General features: G+C 40.0%; 1 protein-coding gene across 4 annotated transcripts in view; it reads left to right on the forward strand.

The window, feature by feature from the left end:
* Positions 1 to 1099: 1099 nt before the first annotated feature.
* erbin (erbb2 interacting protein) overlaps positions 1100 to 16869 on the forward strand; it is a 234481-nt gene continuing 218711 nt past the window's right edge. Inside the window, exons 1-2 of one of the 4 annotated variants that reach the window (XM_073048160.1) lie at positions 1100 to 1215; positions 1821 to 1868. The gene's annotated coding sequence lies outside the window, so the exon portion shown is untranslated. Of the gene's footprint in view, positions 1869 to 2367; positions 2483 to 16869 lie in introns of those variants that run through there. The other 3 variants (XM_073048164.1, XM_073048161.1, XM_073048163.1) reach the window with 3 other exon arrangements.

Here is a 16869-nt window from a genome sequence, read left to right on the forward strand (position 1 = left end):
TCCAGGAAACCTGTGTGTTGCTCTGGATTTCCAGCATCTGCAGAATCTCGTGTTTAAGCTATTTCCAACCATTTTCAGTTGTAAAATTTTGCATTAAATGGCATTCAAAACCGAAACACTGCAGTTGCTGAAAATCTGCAATAAAAACAAAAACTACTGGCATAACAACAGCCACTGAGCATTTACAACATTTTATGTTTTAATTTATGACATTTGGCACTTTCGTCAAGTTCTGATGCGAGCGATCATAAACGGCGCATTATTCCAATTAGTTTCAGCAAAGTAAGCCAAAGTGTCATAACAATTGGAACAATAGCATATGAATCTGACCAAAGCACTGGGAAGTCTTAAATTCAAGTCCACGTATGTCAAAAGTAGTTTAAATTCAGTCCTTGTCGCCTGGGTCGGTTGCTCACTCATTCAGGTTTTTACTGGTATATTTAATTTGTCTTTGGTACTGTAAGAAAATGAACCCGATTTTCCCCCCATAATCATTCTACGAAACCCTTGTGATACCGAACTTGAATTACTAACCGTGACATTGTGGGCGGAGAAAGGACGAAACATAAATGAAAAGAGTGGGGCACACCTAAAATTCCACAACAGCTTCTTTGAAAATTCACACGAGTAGATGAGACTTAATAAAGCACCATTTTATTCAACCCCGCACTCAACTGTCCAACACACACATAAAAACACACGAAAAGGAAACTTTGAGCCGAAGGTGGAAGGAAGTCCCTATCGAACCCGGGGCACTGGCGGATTGGAGCTGGAGTTTGATTGACAGCCACATGCGCGCCGTGGCGTCTGGCTGCCGCAGCTGTCAATCAAGGCGCTGCCGCTGGTTTCTGGCCGCTGTAGCAAGCTGGCGCTGCTGCTTTCTGTTCATGTGTCTCTGGCTCTCCCCCTCTCTTTGCTTCACTTCTCTCTGCGTCTCCCGCCAGCCCCCTCCCCCCCTTTCTTAAATATCTCCTCGGTCAGTGTGCTCTGTCTGCTGGCTGTCTGGAGAGGACGCAGCGACTGGTAGTGACCGCATTTTTTTTGCTCCTTCCCCCCCCCCAAAAAAAAACGGAATTATTTTTGTTCGGGACTCGAGAGAGTTTTGGTGCACGCAGATCTGTTTGGAACGATGTGCTGCTGATATTTCTCTGCACCATTAACAGAGAGAGAACGAAATTCATTTTGGATGGATCTGGGTGCGGCGACCTTTACTCTGTAAGAGAGAAGACAGGATTATTGAAATATTCAGTGGTCTGGGGAGGATAGGTTTGAGAGAAGAACGGCAGCAGCTCTTTCTCGTAGGTGAAACTACAATAGGGGAAGGAGACATTCTTCACTCTCCACCCTCCCTCCCCCTCCGTTGCAGTGTTTTACTACTTACGCGTTGGGAATACTGTGCATTCGCCGCGGTTTCCTTCTTTGAAGGGAAGCAGTAACTTGATCGTCTTTTTTCTGCCCACCCCCTCCTTTCCCCGGCATCTTTTACCCTATATTCAATCGTTTTGCGCGAACGGAGCCTTTAATTGAATGAAGGAAACAGAAAGTTACTTTTTAAGATGACAGGAAAATAAAGGGACTTAGTTACATCATAGGGTGAAGGGAGGGGAAGGTTTTTTAAAAAAAACTTAGAAACTTCTGCCCAGAAAGCTATAGCAAAGATTCAATTGGGCTGCTTCAGTGTCAGTGCGAGGTTTTCTATTTCTCTCTTCCTTCCCCCTCCCCTTAACAATTTAAATTATTTCCCCTTCCCCTTATGGTTTAACCCCTCGTAACCCCGCCCCGGGCTGATGTTTGTGGATTGTGTTGGCTGCCGGTTAAAGTTGAAAGCCGATGAAGGAGCGGGCTGTCCGGAACAGTGGTGAAAAAAGGTAAAAACAAAAATGGCTTGGGGTTTTTGGGATTTTGTCTTGTGTGAGAGGGCCCGGCCCTATCCGCCTGCTGTGAGTGGAAACTTGGTGAGCGCCCGCCGATAGCCGGCTTTTAAAAGGCAAGCATTCCCCCCTCCGCGGGAGGAAACGCCAATTGTTTATCTCGAAAGCAAAGGAGGAAGTTTGGTCTTTTTTTAAGTTTAAACATCTAGGTGATTAAACCGGACCAGCCGAAGCTGTTCAAGGTCTAAACGTATCATACAGAGATCCCTTTGTTTAACTTAAGCCGTTTCGGCTCAGGCCCTTATAGCATCGACGCTGGTATGTTCACAGTTACGGTGTTGAAAGATAAGTGCTTTATTTACTTATTCGGATATTTGGCTTGGCATCAAAAACACTACAAACAAATGTTAACCTGGTTTCGCCCCTCCCCATAGAGAGAGGTTCACACGTATTTCTCTTACGAAACCTTGACCTCGTTTTCTACGCCTTGTTTCCCCGCCTGCCCACACCAGATATCTAATGATTGAAACATTCATTTGAGGTCAGCGATTTACATCTGCCTCAGCAGAAAAAAGTATGTTTTATTTAATTGTTAGAGATCTGTGACACAGGTATGTGTGTATACTAGTGTTGATTTCAAGGTTATGCGTGCAGTTTAACGCTCAAATTAACTTTGTCGTTCGTCGAACTACGCACGGTTATAGTTTTTCTTTTTTATTTGCAGTACTTTGGAGTCGAAATGATTGATGAATTTGTTCTGTTTTGTGGACGTTATCTGATGTTTCCGTTGTTTTTATTATGTTTGGTTCTTCTGTGTTACTGGGTAAAATTCCAGAGATTGTTTTCCATACGTGCTATAATTATGTCTAGGACAACGCAGCATAAACAATAACCTATAGTTTGCCCTTCAGAATTGTTGTATTAATTGGTGAAGGAGCAGGGGACTGGGTTGTGCTGCAGTTGACATTTCACTGTACTTTCAAGTTAGATAACAAAATATTCCTGCAAAACTTTACACAAGCTTACACAATTGAGAAGTGCACTTATTATAGTTCTGTATTTTGTGAGAACTTTCTCTTGGATTTACAGCACTAAACTGACGTATTGTTATCGATGATTCAAAGATTTTGTGAAATAATGGAAATGTGTAAATCTTCCAAACTGTCTTGGGAGGTGTAACTCATCTTTCCAGCTATGATTATGTCTGGGCAACTTGTAGCTCCTGTCTGCTTCTAGTGCCATCTTAAGTAGTTTGACCAACAGATGTAATTTTGGCTCCAGAGGACTTAGATTTAAGAGCGCAAGTGTGGGGGAGAAAACTTTTTTAAAAAGTGAAGTCATGATGTGGAATCCATGGGAGGGTAATAGAAGACGATAGGATAGAATAGTAAAGTAATTGGATGTATATTTTAAAAGGAGTACGAACAGAGAAGGGGACCTGATGGAATATATTTTTCCAAAACTAAGATGAATAATTTTTGTGTGCACTGTTCTCTGACTCAATGGTACTGGTATAATTGCATTACACTTGGGACAGTTAGGCTAAGTTGGTGGGTAAATTCACTTAATGTGTTAATTTTTTTGAGATGGTTGTTGAAACACTGAAGCTTGAGATGAACTTTGAATGCCTTGCAGTGATGCATCAAGTTGGTGCTGAAGTTGCACCTTGATTTACTGTATATACAGTATTGTGCAGTAGTCGTGGGTACATATAGCTAGGGTGCCTGACTTTTGCACAGCACTGTAGTAAATTAATGATATGCATACATTATGTTCAGCTATGCAAAAACAATTTTGATGACCTATGTGAGTGATGAAAAATCTGATTCCGATATGGGTCTCATTTGTGGACTGAGTCAGAAGGGGACAGGGAGAAGGGAATAGGAATCTTCAAAGAGACATTCTGTAATGATAAATAGGCCAATTGTTTGGAATCAATTGACTTGGTGACTCAGGGTGGGGGTATCTGTACGCAGACCACCTGTCCCACATCCCTCCTGTGATCCTTGCCATTCCCAACATCCTCTTCTCCCACCAGATTTACAAACTTGCTCCCTGCTTCATGTTGACAAATACAATACTGTGTGTGTGTGTGTGTGTGTGTTTGTATGTGTATATGTATGCTTTTGCACAGTACTGTAGGCACAGTGTTTTTACAGTGGTATGTCAACTTGTGAGCTGTTTAATTGACCTGTTGGGTTGAGCCAGCTAGTAAACTCAATCTCACACCAAGCAAAGTTTGGAGCCATGTGCAATTTTTCATGGTGAACATAATTTGATAAATGGGTTTATTACTGACACATGTACTAGCGCACAGTGGAAATACTGTTTTGTAAGCCATTCCAACAAATGAGCAAAGGGAAGAGTATCATGTTACAGTTGCAGAGAAAGAGCAGTGCAGGTTGCCGGTAATGCCCAAGGACGTGTAGATTGAAGTTGAGTCCATCTTGCTCTACAAGAGGTCCATTGAATTGTCTTATAACAGTGTCAAAACTGTCCTTGAGCAAGGTGGTACATGCTCTCAGGCTGTTGTGTACCCTCTGCCCAATCAGAGTGGGAGAAGAATGTTCAGGTAGAGTGCTCGGCTGCTTTACTGAGGAAGTGAGAAGTGTAGAAAAAGAGCGTGAAGAGGAGACTGTATCTGCATGCTGAGTTTGACTGCAGTTGGTTTCATCCTTCTACACTCAGTGGCCACTTTATTAGGTACACCTGTGCACCTGCTTGAATATGCAAATATCTAATCAGCCAATCACATGGCAGCTACTCAGTGCATAAAAGCATGCAGACATGGTCAAGAAGTTCAGTTGTCCTTCAGACCAAACAGAGTATCTCAGAATATCACTGATCTCCTGTTACTTTCATGCACAACAGTTTGCAGAGAATGGTATGAAGAACAAAAATAATTCCTGTGGGTGAAAATGCCTTGTTATTGAGAGAGGTCAGAAGAGAACAGTCAGACTGGTTCAAGCTGACAGGAAGGAAACAGTAACTCAAGTAGCCATGTGTTGTAGCAGTGGTGTGCAGAAGAGCACCTCTGAGCTTGTAACACATTAACCCTTGAAGTTTCAAGGGCTACAGCAGCAGAAGACCATGAGCACACACTTTGTTAGGTACAGAAGGAACTGAGTGTATAACTTGAGTTGTTAAGCTTTCTGCTGCGGTCTGTCATTTGAATTAAGGTGTGAGTGTGAAAAGGGGACTACAGACTAGCCTGCCTCATAGTTGGGTTGAGACTGTTAGGTACTGAAGTGGTGACAAGTCGTTTGAAATAGTTGGGTGGAGGAAATCATATTTGATAGATCCTTTGGAATTTTTGAGGTTGCAAATAGCAGAATACATAAAAGGAACTAGTGTATTCAGTGACTTTCAGATGGATTTCAATAAGATGCCACATCAGAGATGACTCAACATAACCAGAGCACGTGGGTCTGGGGATAATAGAAGAGACTGTAGAGTTGTTAGTTTTGCCATATGGTGGTGTGACCCAGCTCACAATCGGTGTCATTGATCTGGATGGGAAAATGAGTGTTGTGTATCCAAGTAGACTGATTTAACGGGGAAAAATGCTGGCTGGCATCTTGAGTTCTGAGGAAGATGCAAGAGTTTTCAGGGCACACAGATCAAAAATTGAATTGGTGGATGGAATGGAATGTTGAAAAAGTTATCTGGATCATAAAATTATAACTAAATGGTGGTAAGATTGAAAGATGATATTCAGATGGACATGGGTGCCTTGACCATCGGTCGCTGGAGTCAGCACAGTAAAACAGTTAGTGCTGCTACCATGGTGTTGTCGGGGTTACTGCCGCAGCTTCACGGAGTGACCCGGGATTGATCAGGCTCTCAGCTGCTGTTTGTGTGGAGTTTGCACATTCTCTCTGTGACTGCACAAGTTTTGTCCCATATTCCATTGATGGTTAATTGGGTGGGTGACTGGATCAATGTGTGTAAGAGGTTGCAGGGAAATTGGGAGATGGCACTGAGCTGAGGGCTGCATTGACTTACTGGGCCATCTCTAGGGGAATTTGAGGAATTTAACTTGAATATGCAGCAAGCCATGAGGAAGACCGATGGTATGAAGGCCTATTATGGCAAACAGATTTGAGTAAAACTCTGGAGTCTTGTCACAATTAGATAGGAAGCCGATGAGAACCACAGCTGAAGTTGTGTACAAGTCTCCAGATCAGATTTGGGCCAACTGGCTTCTGTGCCTCATGGTTTTATGGTCTGATCTCCCAGTGATGAAAGGATAGAGGGAGTAAATGTTCATCAGTTTGATTGTTAGGATGATGAATGGTGGCTTGTCCTATAACGAGGGGCAAACCAGACTGGAGCTGAACATGTAAGGGTCTGGAACAATGTGCAGTGACTTAACTGAAACATTGAAAATTCTTGTGGGGCTTTTATAGGGTTGGTGGGGGAATGCTATTTCCTCAGACTGGCGTCTAAACAGGGGGCACAGTTTTAAACGAAAAGTCCAGCCATTCATGACGGTGTGGTGCACACACAAAATAGAAAAATAAAAGACATAAATATTGAGAGCATGTGATTGTAGAGTCCTTGCAATCAATTCAGTGTTGTGGTGAGTGAAGTTGAATATAGTTACCCCTCTGGTTCAGGAGCCTGACAGTTGATGGGTCATAACTGTTCCTGACCCAAGTTGTGTGGGACCTGAGGCTTCCGTATCTCCTTCTCACTGGCAGCACTGAGAGAGCATGGCCAGAATGGTGGGGTTCCTTTGATGGATGTTACTTTCCTGTGATAGCTCCTTACAGATTGCTCAGTGGTGGGGGAGTCTAGGATCAGAAGGCAAAGCTTCAGAATAGAGGGGCATCCCTTTAGAGCAGATATGGGGAGGGAGTTCTTTAGCCAGACGGTGGTGAACTTGTATAATTCATTGCCACAGATGGCTGTGCAGGCCATGTTATTGAGTAAATTTGAAGCAGAGGTTGATAGGTTATTGGTTAGTTAGGGTGTCAAAGGTTATGGGAAGAAGGCAGGAGGATAGAATTGAGGGTTAATAAATCAGCCATCATGTAATGGCAGAGCAGACTCGATGGACTGAATAGCCTAATTCAGATGGTTTTATGTCTAATATATCTGCCTCTACTACCACCCATTAGGGCATTCCACACACCTTCCACTCTGAGTGATTTAAAAAAAAATTCATTACCTCTGACAATCCCTGTACTTTCCTCCAATCATCTTAAAGTTATGACCCCTCATATTATCCATTTCCTCCCTGAAGATAGTCTCTGGCTATCCACTCGATCTATGCCTCTTATCTTGTATACCATTGTTCATAGTGAAGAGCAATGTGGTATTGAAATTAGTTTATTATTGTCACATATACCAAGAAACAGTGAATAGCTTGTTTTACATACTGTGCATACAGATCAAAATCATTGCACAGTGCATTGAGGTAAAACGATAAGAATACAGAATAAAATGTTAAAGCTTCCGAGAGAGTTCAGGTAAACAGTAAAAGTGCAAATCGTGAGTTGTATTGTGAGGTGAAAAGTCCTTATTGTACGAAGAGGTCCATTCAGGAGTGTGATAACAGTGGGATGAGCCTTGGTGGTACTGTGTGTGTTTTCAGGTCTTCGTATCTTCTACCTGATGGGAGAGGGAGGTAGAGGAGAGAAATGGAAACTGGCAAAGGAAGTAAGTGCTGCTGAAGTGAAAGATGCTTCGACTCAATTGTGGAGCATGGAGTGAGAAGCCATGTTTCACATCCAAGTTTCATTTCAAACAGCAATACTTCATGACGTTGGAGTCTATTTCTGCAGTGGAAATCATTCTTCTAGTCATTTTGTTAATTTGCTGGATAAGTAGGAGGAAACATTACTCTTCTTTATCCTCTGGTATAGGTATTGATGAGTTCTGTGTGTGGTGGTTGCTGTTGTCATTCTGCTTTCAATAAAGTTAAATGTCTTCATTTAGTGTAATGTTTTTAACAATTTATTAATGCATTTGACAACATTATTTATAAGCTAAGTATTGTGCAGTCTGCAAAAGGGGATGTGGATGCTTCCTATTAAGACCTCTAATGCTATTTGTATCAAGATTCAAAGACCTACATGTGCAGGAGTGATTTGGAACAGCTTTATATTTTGATTGAATTAGTAAGCATTTGTCACTTGATCAAGCAAGCATTTTTAGTTAGTAATTTTGTCAGTTAACTTGCTTCAGTAATAATTAAATTGCATACTATAAAACAACAAGAAAATAATATTAGGTATACAGACTTAATTTTAAAATATGGAAAGGAAACATCCCAAAGATAACTAGCTGTTATTTTGTTTCAATTTCTTGTGAAGCAAATAACTCAATTTCTTTGTTTACTAAATCTGGAAAGAGTATTGGGTTTCTGAATTTGAAATCGTTGACTGTTCTGCATAGTCCTATCTTGACTCCGTCTTATGAATACAACTGAGAATGACCTTGGACTAAATGCCATTGGGAAGGAGTGAGTCATCTATCTTAAGCAAGTCAGCAATTGTTTCATTATAAGGAATAAATCTTTGAGGTTTGTACATGTTTGTGATTACTTTTGGTTTTCTGTGGCTTTGGTAAGGGAATGTGTCTCAAGAACTCATTTGATAAAATCAGTGACGCCATCAAATTGTAGATGACGAGGGCATACTTTGCCAATTAAGTTGAAGATCGATGAAAGCAGAAAATGCTGGAAACACTCAGCAAGTAAGGAAAGAGAAATGGAAAATGATTCAGTACTGGGTCCACCTGTTTGTCATTATTCCATTTTGTAGCCAAACGAACCACCCATTGTTAACAAGTGAAATTAAACAGAATATAAATAGGTTATTTGTGATATTAAACCTGGTGAGCAGTTACTTGAATATATATTATTGAGGTAAAATTGTGTGAATGTAAATCTGTGGCATACTGGAAATATCAAAATGGAGGAAGTGCATTTTTGGTTGGTAAGGGGAGATTTCAAAACAGATGAATTATCCATTCATTCTGATACGTCAGATCACTGGTCACAATCATGGTAGCGATCCAGGAGATTAATGCAAAAGGATTCATGGTGAGTTGTTAGACTGGGTCAGTAGAAGACAGAAGATGGTGGTGAAGGGTTGTTATTCTGAGAGGACTGTGACCGTGATATTCCGCAAGGCGCGTCGCTGGAACCTGTTTGTGAGGTGTATAAATGACTTGGTCAAAAATGTAGGTCAGCTGATATGTAACTTAACAAACAATGCAAAAATTGGCAAAATTGTGGATAATGAAAGTTGTGAAAGGATACAGATCCATGGAAATCTGGGCAGAGAAATGGGAGATGGTGTCCAGGCAAGAAAGAGGTCGGCGGTTAGGAAGGACAAATGCAAAAGGGAAGTAAATGGCAAGACCTTTTGAGCATTGGAATGCAGAGTGAAGCATGGATGCAAGCTCATTGCTTCTCGAATGTGGCAGCACATAGAGAAGGGAGTAAGAAAGGCATATAGCTTGCGCGCCTTGATCGGTGAGGTGTTGATGTCGAAATCAGGAAGTCGTGTTGCAGTGGCATAAAACTTTGGTTATGCTCTACTTGGAGTTTTGTGTGCATTTCTGGCTGTTTTATTACAGGAAGGATATGGAGGCCGTGTAGAGGGAGCAGAAGAGGTTCACCAGGATGTTGCCTGTATTATCAATAATGATAGGCCAGCCCAAGTTGGATTGATTTCTCTCCAGTATCAGAAACTAAGCAGCAATGAAATTGAACTATATACAATTATGGGAGGCACACATAGCGCAGATGATCTTTATCTCAAGGTGGAAATGTCAAATGCTAGAGGGCATAGTTAAAGTTCAAGTTTAATTATCATTCAACCATATATGAATACAGCCAAACAAAACAGTGTTCCTCTGGGGCCAAGTTGCAAAATATAGTCCAACAGTCCTACACAGAGCAAGGCACATACATATAAGGTAGCAAATAAACAATCACACAAAAAAAATATATAGCCCAAATCCGAGTGGCATGATTGATGGTGCATGGGTGTTATCGGCAAGAACAACCAGTTCTCAGAAGTCTGCAGACGAATGTATGCGTGTGCGTGCGTGCGTGCACGCGCAATCCTCCTTATCTTCGTCTGAGCAAACGCTGGAGAGTAGCATGGACTGGGGGGGGGGCCAGCCTCCAACCCAGCATAGATGCTGCACTACACTGCCTTCTGGCATCTCCTAGCTTGAACTCAAAGGACTTGATTCACTGCTGGTACTCATTCCTTTTTCTATGAATGCTAAGTTAGAATTTAAAAAATGTATTGCTGTGGAATTTTGGTTGCTGAGATATGAGGAAGATTGACGTGGTAGGTCTTGGTGAACAAACGGAAAGGGATTAAAATTAGCTTTTGAAGCTGGTTTTGCAGATCAAAATATGATCCTTCCAAACAAGTAACATTTCTCTACTTCAAAATGAATGCCTTATTACTGGAGGGGTGCAAATAGTGGTAAATCCAAGCTGTTAACATAGTGAAATCCCTCTTTAGCAGTGGATCTATGAGTCAGGATTTTGCAACGCAGCAGGCAGTCTATTATTAGTTTGGCTGGCTTTTTGTTTGAAGTAATTATGTAGACCTTTGCATTTTGCCTGTACAGGACTTTCCTTTCCATCTGTGTCATCGTCCACGTGTTGTGTTGAGCATTTGGAAGCATGGGCTACTTTGACAAGAAGAAGTAACATCCATTTATGGAGCAGAAATAGAATTCTGGAATATCTTGAAGCATGTTAGTCAGCAAATTGTGGCTAATCTGAATGAAATGGAAGTCCTGGGTTTCGGCTTTACGTTTGTGTCAGTAAATTCACAGTTACATCTTTAATTAGGTTATTCATTAATTTGTGAATAATTTTAAACAGTAAATCTAGTAGAGTTGTTACTACTCTACATTTGAGTGAGTGTTTTCTTTTGCGAGTCTCTTAAAATCTAAAATAGCTTTATTTGCTTTCAATTTGTTATAATAAGGTATTTGGGTTTTTTAATCCAGGAATTCTTGCTTTTATTTCTTTATTAAATTATTTGTAGAAGACAGACTTAATGGATATTTCTTTCTGTTTTATGGCTGTATCATCCTTAAGTTTGTATACATTGCTTAATTCCTTGCATATTTTGCAGTTATAGACAAAATTGTAATTTTTTTTGTTGATGAGAAAATTAAATGCAGTTTGGAGCTCACTCTAGATGAAGTGAGTAGGCACAACGATAAGCTTTGCAGGATTTCCAGTGGTTGATTCCTGGTGTTTTGAGAACTTCAGCCAAGCAGTTGGTCTGCGTGCCAATATCTGTTTAAATTGTTCTTGACTGTTTGGTGTGGCAGCAGTTTACGTGTAAGGAAGTATTTAGAAAAAGGAAGAAATAAATGTACCATAAATACTACGGATGCTTACATTAGTTATTCAATGGGTTTGATGGAATATCTTATGGAGTTTGAGTTTTGTTTGGCTTTTTCCATCCACCTTTTAGGATGTAGTGTCTGCAGTTTATTTGTTCTGAACAGGGCTTCATTCTCTTACTAGAACAGGGAATGTGCAGGAAGTTCTTTTGACCAAAGTGTACACAGATGAAAATCCATTTTGGCAGGTGGGGGACAGAAAAGGGATTTTAATTTATAGGACTCTTTCTGTGGTTGCTTTGTTTAACTGCTGCAGTTGGCTTGCATTGCAAATATTTAACTGGTTGATTATGGTTTACAGTGCCCTGAATGAAAGGTCATGGCTGGAGGTGCAATTATATAATTACTTTGGTAAGCATTAGCAGGAACTTAAAATTAGTTGAGATGGCAGGGCTAGTGAGCTGCTGACGTGCAGCTCTGTTGACCGGAGTTCATTTGTTACCTTTGTGACCACATGGGTTTACTGTGTCTTAAGTGGTAAGTTAATTGACCACTCTAAATTGCCCCTAGTGTGCTGGTGAGTGATAGAATGTGGGGGAAGCTGATGAGAATGTGATCTGGGGGAGTGGAATTAAGAAGAGAGGGTGGGTTTCCTCTAGATGCTCCAGTTTCTTCCCACATTTCCAAAACTTGACGGTTAATAAGTTGTGGGCATGCTATGTTGGTGCCAGAAGCATGGTAACATTCGCTAACCACATTGTCAAACTGCTGGTTGTTGACACAGAGCAGCACATTTCTCTGTATGTTTCGATACACATGCCAAATAAAATTATTTATATTAAATTGGGTAATTGATGCTCAGTTACAGACTTGGTGGGTGAAGGGCACATTTCTGGAATCTGTATAAAATGTTCTTCCTTCCCTGATTTTTCATTACAAGTTCCTTGACCTCTCATTTGGCTTTGAAGTTTCCTATAAATTTGAGGGATGGAGTTGGGTGGATTTGCAGAGATTGCCTGTTTTTGATTTGCAGGTAAAGGTAAGTTTTGTAGCCATACTTTGAGTATTTTTCATTGGAGACTATTGAGGTTGTTGTATTTTATCTAAGAAGATGGGCTATAGTACTGGCATAGTAACTGAAGAACACTTAAGTTGCTCACAACCTTTACAAAGCAAATATTTGAGCAATTTAGCCATCAGTTTTAAGAACAGATTGGTTTCTTGGCAAATAACTTCCCCCTCCACTGACCTGTTGCTGTTCTCACAAAAATATTCACTTTTTGCACCTCCACAAACTGAAATTTAGTCAGAGTTCTTAAAGTCTTTCATCTTTATGGATTGAATCTTTGCATAGCATAAGATTCCTTGGGGCCACGTTTTAAATCTATACCACTTTATTTGCATATATTTCGAATTCTTTTCATTAACAAATTTTTAGTTCTAGTTTGTATCACCATCTGAGAATACTCCTTTCCAATTTCCAAACTTATTCAGTAGTTTAAACATGCAGATAGCATGCTTGTATATATGTGGTTTGAAAGTGAGCATGGGAGGAGGTGGTTGGTACCCCCTTCCCTACAGTCTAGACATCCGTGATGTACCACAGGAATGATTGCATTAAATGGTGCCGATTTTGCCAATGATTTATCTTGTGTTCATTATGGGATGTTTTGAACTTCCATTTCAAAATTGATTATAAAGTGCAAATGTAATCTCGAGATTCTGGTGGTATGTTGCATCCAGAAGCCATTAGCTAATAAAAACACCTTTTTATAAATTTGAGCAGATGGTAAATTATTGATTTAAGACTTCCAAACTTAAAAATTGTATTCACATTTTTGTAGGAATTGTAATTTATATGAACTTCTCTACCACCTCAGAAATTTTGTAGGAGGTAGAACAATACTGGTGGTTTCAGACAATAGTCTGATGAAAAATAGCATGACTAACTCTGTAGTAATGTTTGCTGATGCTGCAGAATTCTGCTTTGGTCTTTGGAAAATGGAAACGATATGACAGAGTTACAGTTACTTTAAATTTTTTCTTAAATGATTCTGATTATTTTGTAGAGTGTTAAAGAAACTGGTAACCCTGAGTATTTCTAATGCTTTCAGAAGGCAAGTTGTTTCTTCTGGCAAAGGACATGATTGAAGAGGATGGGTTAGTGGCTACCTGATTCTAACAAAAAGTAGTTGATATGACCCAATCCATCACAGATAAAGCTGTCCCCACCATTGAGCACATCTACATGGAGCATTGTTGGGGGAAAGTTGCATCCATCATCAGGGACCTCCACCATCCAGGTCTCTTCTCGCTGCTGCCATCAGGAAGTAGGTACAGGAGCCTCAGGATCCACACTGCTAGGTTCAGGAACAGTTAGTACCCCTCAACCATCAGGCTCTTGAGCCAAAGGGGATAACTTTACTCAACTTGGCTTGCCTTAGCATTGAAATGTTCCCATAACCTATGGACTCACTTTCAAGGATTCTTCATCTCATGTTCTTGATATTTGCTTAATTATTATTATTTATTTATTGTATTTGCTCAGTTTGTCTTTTGCACACTGGTTGAATGCCCAAATTGGAGCAGTATTTCATTGCTTCTATTATGGTTATTGGATTTATTGAGTATGCCTGTAAGAAAATGAATTTTGGGGTTGTATTCAGTGACATCTATGTACTTGATAGTACATGTACTTCGAACTTTGAAATTTTGAACTCTGAGACTATTGTGGCGAGGTTGAATTTCTAGTTTTACTTTTGTCTGTGTGAGCTGTTTGTCCCCTTGGAGAGTGAAATGATCTTGTGCATTTCAGCAGTACATCATACCTTTAAAAGGCTCCCTGGTAGTTCAGTCATTAATAAGCACATAATCCATGCTGACACTTAAGTATCCACTGAGTGAGTACTGCATTGTTGATGTGATCCACTGGATGAGATATTCAGCTCCTTTCCATTAACCATTCGTTCATTCTAAAAGGTCCCATGGCACTGTTCAAAGATGAGCATTGAGTTCTCTGGTGTCCTGGCTCATATTTATTCCTGAAAGTAAGATTATCAGTCATGGCACTGTTGGTATGTGTACCATTCATTTGCTAATGAATTGGATGCTTATAAAGAACTTTATTTGCAGATTGAGAGCGTGAAACCATACAGTAATATACAGTATGCATCCAGATTGGAGTGTGTGGCTGGTGGAACCGGATTGTCTCTTTGCCTCAGCACACTTCAAATAGGAATCCATTAAATGTTCAACAATTAAAATGTTCAATAAGTTGTCCTTTTTTGTCATGTCTCCAAATCTTGAGGTATGTTACCCATGCTTGTTTCTAGGTTTGTACAATTCTGGTGGCTGCATTTAAGAACAAATGCATTTGCATTCAGGATAGTTCAGGAAAGGTTCACTAAGTTCTCTCCTTGGATGAAGGAGTTGACATGTGAAGACAGGTTGGGCCTCTCGTGGGATTATAGGAGAATGAGTGATAATCTTACTGAAATGTGGGATTCTGTGGGGGATTGAGAGCATTGAGAAGATACAAAAGTGTGAACACATACTACCAGGCTCATGGACAGTTTCTGTTTGGTTGTTATAAAACTCTTGAACTGCTCTCCGGTACAATAAAGAACTCGTGATCTCTCGATATCCCTTGCACCTTACTTGACTACCTGCAGTGCACTTTCTCTGTAACTGTAACTCTATATTCTGCATTGTTATTTTTCCTTTTGTACTATCTCGATGTACGTGTTATGAAATTGCCTGGATGGCATGCAAACAAAGCTTTGCATGGTATCTCAGTGCATGTGACAACAATGAAACAATTACCCATGTTTTCTCTAGTGGAGGTTTCTGCAAGGAGCATGAACGGGAACTTCTTTCCTGAGGGCTGTGACCCTTTGGAATTCACTAGAGTAATCAAATAGATGCAAATGCAAAGTTGACAGGCATTTGAACCACAATTGAAGCAAAGTGTTTAATAAAGGAGAGTGGTGTTGAGACCATGATTAGATCATTGATCTCATCGAAATGCTGGAGCAGGCTCAGAGAGCCAGTTGGCAACTCCCACTTTTTATCAGGAGTTCTTGAAAACTTTGCATGCAAGATTTAATTATGAAGTAAAGCAGGATGCTGTTACTGACAGAGTGCCAAGAAAATTTACAAGGATGTTGCTGGGACTTAAGCTGAGTTATAGGGAAAGATTGAATTAGACTGGGACTTTATCCCCCAGAGTGTAGTAGAATGAGAAAGATTTGATTGAGGTATACAAAATTATGAAGGGTATCGTTCGGGTAAATGTTTGTTTCTCTCCCCCACTAAAGTTGGGTGAGATTAGAGGTCAAGGTGTTTAAGGAGAACATGGGAGGGGGGGGGGGTGGATCTTCATTCAGAGGATGATGAGAATGTGGAATGACCTGCAAGTGGAAGTGGTGGATACGGGTTCTATTTCAACATTTAAGAGAAATTTGGATAGGTGGATAAATGGGAAAGTATCTACAGCAATGGTCCAGATGCAGGTTGATGGGAGTAGGGAGAGTAATAGTTTGGAATTTACTAGATGGGCCAAAGGGCCTGTTTCTGTGCTGTAGTGCTAAATGACTCTACTCTCTTAGTGCATTTCTTCAAATGTTTGAGGAGGATGTGAAGATAGTGGCAGTTTGGAGTTGGGGGGTTGGTTAGAGTTGTGAGTAACTTTTCCTCAATTAAATGAAGGGTTTGTTCTGGAACAGCATCTGTTGGCTATGTATAATTTCAATACAGACCTAGAGGAATTTGTTTTAAATGTGCAGATGAGATTTTTTTTTAAAGTGCATGTACTGAATAGAAGATTAGCTAGTCTTCTGCTTGAGATGAGGATTGAGAGTTAGAAGTTTATAGAGATACATAAAGGTCAGTATACCTCAATGGCAAGTCTAAAATTAAATTGAATTCTCAACTCTAAAGAGTGTAGAATATCAAATCCAAAAAGCACTGAAGTGCTCATGTGAAACGTATTAAAATTAGTTGCCATGTTGGACCTCAAAATAGGAAGTTATTGAAGTTTGAGAGGTTACAGTACAGTTTTACTGGAAATAAAAAAAATCTAATGAAACCTTGAAGGAAAGATGTCTTGTGTCTGAATGATGTGTGTATCCATGTTGAAGATGTTTTATAATTGAGAAGCAGCCTGTTTACGGTTTTTGAGAGGAGCAGGCAGTAGTATAATAAAGTGTCAGAAAGTTCAAATGGAGAGAGAAGGGAAAAAACTTTCTCTGTGCGGCGTCTGGAAGTTTGAGGTTGTCCTGGGTTTTGTTGAAGCACATACAAGGTTAGATTGGAAAAGTGGTTGAAGAGATGAGAGCAGGAAGGCTAAAATTAATTGTTGTGTACAGTTTATAGCCATAGCTTGACTAATTTTTTTTGTTTTCTGAAAAACATTATACATTTTCTATTGTGAATGGAATTTTTGAGAATGTTTATAAATAATAGACCAGTCCTTTCATCTTAGTCTGGTACATTTGAATTTCATGTTTTTAAAGATTAACAGAAGTTGCACTATCTATTTGTAGATTTGTACTATCTATTTGTATTTCAAAAAGTGAATCTTCTGGGTATGTACAGCTGTTTTAAATATTATTACAGGAACATTTTAATGTTACTGCTTGCCTTATTTTCAAGGTTTAATGAA

The sequence above is a fragment of the Hemitrygon akajei genome, chromosome 6 (assembly GCF_048418815.1).
Source record: "Hemitrygon akajei chromosome 6, sHemAka1.3, whole genome shotgun sequence".
Taxonomy (NCBI): domain Eukaryota; kingdom Metazoa; phylum Chordata; class Chondrichthyes; order Myliobatiformes; family Dasyatidae; genus Hemitrygon; species Hemitrygon akajei.